Below are 5,348 nucleotides of genomic sequence, written 5' to 3'. Positions count from 1 at the left end.
GTCACCACTAACTGCCCTGTGGTGTCTGGGTTTCCTAACCGGTGTTAGGCCTCAGGAACAGGCCTAAGGGAACAGCTGCTTCCCACCTAGGAGAGCGACTCTTTGTGACCCCATGTACTGTAACCTGCCAGGCTTCTCTGTCCAGGGAATTCTCCGGGCAAGAATACTGGAGTGAGTTGCCATTCCCTTCTCCAGGGGATCTTCCCCACCCAGGGATGGAACCTGGGTCTGTCACTTTGCAGGCAGATTATTTACCGCTGAGCCACCGGGAAGCCATTCCCATTTCTGCACCTCCCAACAAAAATAGAGCAGTACCATTTACTTGGTACCAACCATGCACGATTTATTATTACCTTACCTCTCACAGCCATCTGTTTTGTGGGTGGAAGTTCAGAAACTCATTCAAGCTGCAGTTAGTATCAGGTTTAACTATCATAATGACTTTCTCTTCCTCGTCTTATGAGGCTACAGTCCCATAACACCCACCCTTAGGACTTCATTTAATCTTAAATACTTCCTAAAGGGGCTTCCCTGGTGGCTCAGCAGTAAAGAATCCGCCTGCCAATACAGGAATCATGGGTTCGATCCCTCGGCTGGGAAGATACCCTGGAGAAGGAAATGACAACCCACTCCGGTATTGCCTGGAGAAGTCCATGGACAGAGGAGCCTTTGCAGTCTACAATTCATAGGGTTGCAAAAGAGTCGGACACGACTTAGTGACTAAACAACAACTTCCTAAAGATCCTGTCTCTGATGTCCTCACATTAGGAGTTAGGGCTTCAGCTATAAATTTGGGGGGGAGGGGATATAATTTGGTCAATAGCACCAGTGTTTCAGCACAGATCCAGAACTCAAACTTGTGGTACCCAATCTCCAGTTGTAAGATAAATAAGTACTAGGGATGTTGTTTGTGGAAAATCCCATGGGCGGAGGAGCCTGATAGGCTGCAGTCCATGGGGTCACGAAGAGTCGGACATGACTGAGGGACTTCACTTTCACTTTTCACTTTCATGCATTGGAGAAGGAAATGGCAACCCACTCCAGTGTTCTTGCCTGGAGAATCCCAGGGATGGGGAGCCTGGTGGACTGCCATCTATGGAGTCGCAGAGAGTTGGACACGACTGAAGTGACTTAGCAGCAGCAGCAGGGATGTTGTTTACAACATGATCTCAGTAGCTAACACTGCTGTATGGTATATACAAAAATTGTAAAGAAAGTATATCCTGAAATTCTGACCACAAGGAAAAACATTTTCATTTTTTTCTTTCTTTAAAATTGTATCCATATGAGGTGATGGATATTAACTAAACCTGTGGTGATCATTTCATGACGTATCTAAGTCAAAACATGACGTTATGTACCTTAAACCTATACAGTGATGTATGAACTTATATCTTAATAACATGGGGGAGATGGGGATGCTGTGATACCTTCCACAGCAACAAATACTTACATATTCATTAATGCATTGATATTAATGGAAATGGGGTAGGAGTAAACAGGAGAGAAGAAAAGTGATGCCCTTGTTGCTGCTGTAGAATCATTTAACATTTTAGAAGATATGACTTGATATTCATTATTTGCCTATACCATAAAGCACAGCTTAAAGCCACCTTCAGGGTCTGATACCAGGAGACCTTCTTCAGGATGGATTGTTGTATAACAATGCCTCTGACACTTCAAAAATTAGATTATATTTCGGAAAGGGAAATACACTCTGCATTATAGAGAATCATATTTTCAAAAGTTTTTCTTGTAGCTAGAAGCAACTTACACAAACTTACTTTTTACAAAACTAGAATCATTTCTTTAATAGGGCATTATTGCTTTTATATTTTACTATTTATTTATTTGGCTGTATTAGGTCTTCATTGTGTCATGTGGGATCTTTCCCTGCAGCCCACTTACTCTCTGCTCATAGCAGGCCATCTCCAGAGTGCATGGGTGGGATCAGTAGATATGCCAAGCTGGCTTAGTTGCTGCATAGAATGTGGGGTCTTAGTTTCCAAACCAGGGATAAAGTCCATGTCCCCTGCATTGCAAGGGAGATTCTTAACCACTAGACCACTAGAGAAATAGAGCAGTTTGGGTTCAGGCTAATATGTCATGCAGTTCAGTCACTCAGTCATGTCTGACTCTTTGTGACCCCATGGACTGAAGCACGCCAGGACTCCCTGTCGATCACCAATTCCCAGAGCTTTCTCAAACTCATGTCCCTTAAGTCGGTGATGCCATCCAACCATCTGGTCCTCTGTCATCCCCTTCTCCTGCCACCTTCAATCTTTCCCAGCATCAGAGTCTTTTCAAATGAGTCAGTTCTTCGCATCAAGTGGCCAAAGTATTGGAGTTTCAGCTTCAGTATCAGTCCTTCCAATGAATATTCAGGACTGATTTTCTTTATACTGGTTGGATGTCCTTGCAGTCCAAGGGACTCTCAAGAGTCTTCTCCAACACCACAGTTCAAAAGCATCAATGCTCTAGAGCTCAGCTTTCTTTAAAGTCCAACTCTCACATCCATACATGACTACTGGAAAAACCATAGCCTTGACTATACAGATCTTTGTTGGCAAAGTAATGTCTCTGCTTTTTAACATGCTGTCTAGCTTGGTCATAACTTTTCTTCCAAGGAGCAAACATCTTTTAATTTCATGGCTGCAGTCACCAGACTCTTAGCGACCCCATGGACTGCAGCTTACCAGGCTCCTCCGCCCATGGGATTTTCCAGGCAAGAGTACTGGAGTGGGTTGCCATTGCCTTCTCCAGCAGTGATTTTAGAGCCCAAGAAAATAAAGTCTGTCACTGTTTCCATTGTTTCCCCACCTATTTGCCATGAAGTGATGGGACCAGATGCCATGATCTTAGTTTTCTGAATGTTGAGCTTTAAGCCAACTTTTTCACTCTCCTCTTTCACTTTCATCAAGAGGCTCTTTAGTTCTTCACTTTCTGCCATTAGGGTGGTGTCATCTGCATATCTGAGGTTATTGATATTTCTCCTGGCAATCTTGATTCCCACTTGTGCTTCATCTAGCCCAGTGTTTTTCATGATGTACTCTGCATATAAGTTAAATAAGCTAGGTGACAATATACGGCCTTGACGTACTCCTTTCCCAATTTGGAACCAGTCTGTTGTTCCATGTCCAGTTCTACTGCTGCTTCCTGACCTGCACACAGATTTCTCAAGAAGCAGGTCAGGTGGTTTGGTATTCCCATCTCTTTAAGAATTTTCTAGTTTGTTGTGATCCGCACAGTCAAAGGCTTTGGCATAGTCAATAAAGCAAAAGTAGATGTTTTTCTGGAACTCTTGCTTTTTCGATGATCCAACGGATGTTGGTAATTTGATCTCTGGTTCCTCTGCCTTTTCTAAATCCAGCTTGAACATCTGGAACTTCACAGTTCAGGTACTATTGAAGCCTGGCTTGGAGAATTTTGAGTGTGTGAGATGAGTGCAATTGTGCGGTAGTTTGAGCATTCTTTGGCATTGCCTTTCTTTGGGATTGGAATGAAAACTGACCTTTTCCAGTCCTGTGGCCACTGCTGAGTTTTCCAAATTTTCTGGCATATAGAGTGAAGCACTTTCACAGCATCGTCTTTTAGGATTTGAAATAACTCAGTTGGAATTCCATCACCTCCCCTAGCTTTGTTCATAGTGATGCTTCCTAAGGCCCACTTGACTTCAAATTCTAGGATGTCTGGCTCTAGGTGAGTGATCACACCATTGTGGTTATCTGAGTCATGAAGATCTTTTTGTATAGTTCTTCTGTGTATTCTTGCCACCTCTTAATATTTTCTGCTTCTGTTAGGTCCATACCATTTCTGTCCTTTATCAAGCCCATTTTTGCATGAGCTGTTCCCTTGGTATCTCTAATTTTCTTGAAGAGATCTCTAGTCTTTCTCATTCTATTGTTTTCCTTGAATCTATTTCTCACTTCCATTGTAAGGGATTTGATTTAGGTCATACCTAAATGGTCTAGTGGTTTTCCCTACTTTCTTCAATTTAAGTCTGAATTTGGCAATAAGGAGTTCATGATCTGAACCACAGTCAGCTCCCGGTCTTGTTTTTGCTAACTGTATAGAGCTTCTTCATCTTTGGCTGCAAATAATATAATCAATCTGATTTTGGTATTGACCACCTGGTGATGTCCATGTGTAGAATCTTCTCTTTTGTTGTTGGAAGAGGGTGTTTGCTATGACCAGTGCATTCTCTTGGCAAAACTCTATTATCCTTTGACCTGCTTCATTCCATACTCCAAGGGCAAATTTGCCTGTTACTCCAGATGTTTCTTGACTTCCTACTTTTGCATTCCAGTCCCCTATAATGAAAAGGACATCTTTTTTGGGTGTTAGTTCTAGAAGGTCTTGTAGGTCTTCATAGAACCGTTCAGCTTCAGCTTCTTCAGCATTACTGGTCAGGGCATAGATGTGAATTACTGTGATATTGAGTGGTTTGCCTTGGAAACGAACAGAGATCATTTTGTCATCTTTGAGATTGCATCCAAGTACTGCATTTCAGACTCTTATTGACTATGACGACTCCATTTCTTCTAAGGGATTCTTGCCCACAGTAGTAGATACAATGGTCATCTGAGTTAAATTCACCCATTCCAGTCCATTTTAGTTCACTGATTCCTAAAATGTCGACGTTCACTCTTGCCATCTCCTGTTTGACCACTTCCAATTTGCCTTGATTCATGGACCTAACATTCCAGGTTCCTATGCAATATTGCTCTTTACAGCATCAGACTTTACTTCCATCACCAGTCACATCCACAACTGGGTGTTGTTTTAGATTTGGCTCCATCTCCATTCTTTCTGAAGTTATTTCTCCACTGATCCCCAGTAGGATATTGGGCATCTACAGACCTGGGGAGTTCATCTTTCAGTGTCCTATCTTTTTGCCTTTTCATACTGTTTCATGGAGTTCTCAAGGCAAGAATACTGTAGTGGTTTGCCATTCCCTTCTCCAGTGGACCATGTTTTTTCAGAACTTTCCACCATGACCCATCTGTCTTGGATGGCCCTGCATGGCATGGCTCATAGTTTCACTGAGTGATCAGATTGGTTAGTTTTCTGTGATTGTAGTTTTCATTCTGTCTGCCCTATGATGAAGAAGGATAAGAGGCTTATGGAAGCTTCCTCATGTTAGAGACTGACTGAAGGGAAAACTGGGTCTTGTTCTGATGGGCAGGGCCATGCTCAGTAAATCTTCAATCCAATTTCCTGTTGATAGATGGGGCTGCATTCCCTCCCTGTTATTTACCTGGGGCCAAGCTATGGTGGAGGGCTTCCCTAGTGACTCAGACAGTAAAGCATCTGCCTGCAATGTGGGAGACCTGGGTTCAATCCCTGGG

The sequence above is a fragment of the Moschus berezovskii genome, chromosome 16, assembly GCF_049115385.1.
Source record: "Moschus berezovskii isolate FMDL1 chromosome 16, NW_MosBer_1.0, whole genome shotgun sequence".
NCBI classification, from domain to species: Eukaryota; Metazoa; Chordata; class Mammalia; order Artiodactyla; family Moschidae; genus Moschus; species Moschus berezovskii.
The sequence above is the reverse complement of the archived record's forward strand: the minus strand, read 5'-3'. Positions refer to the sequence as shown.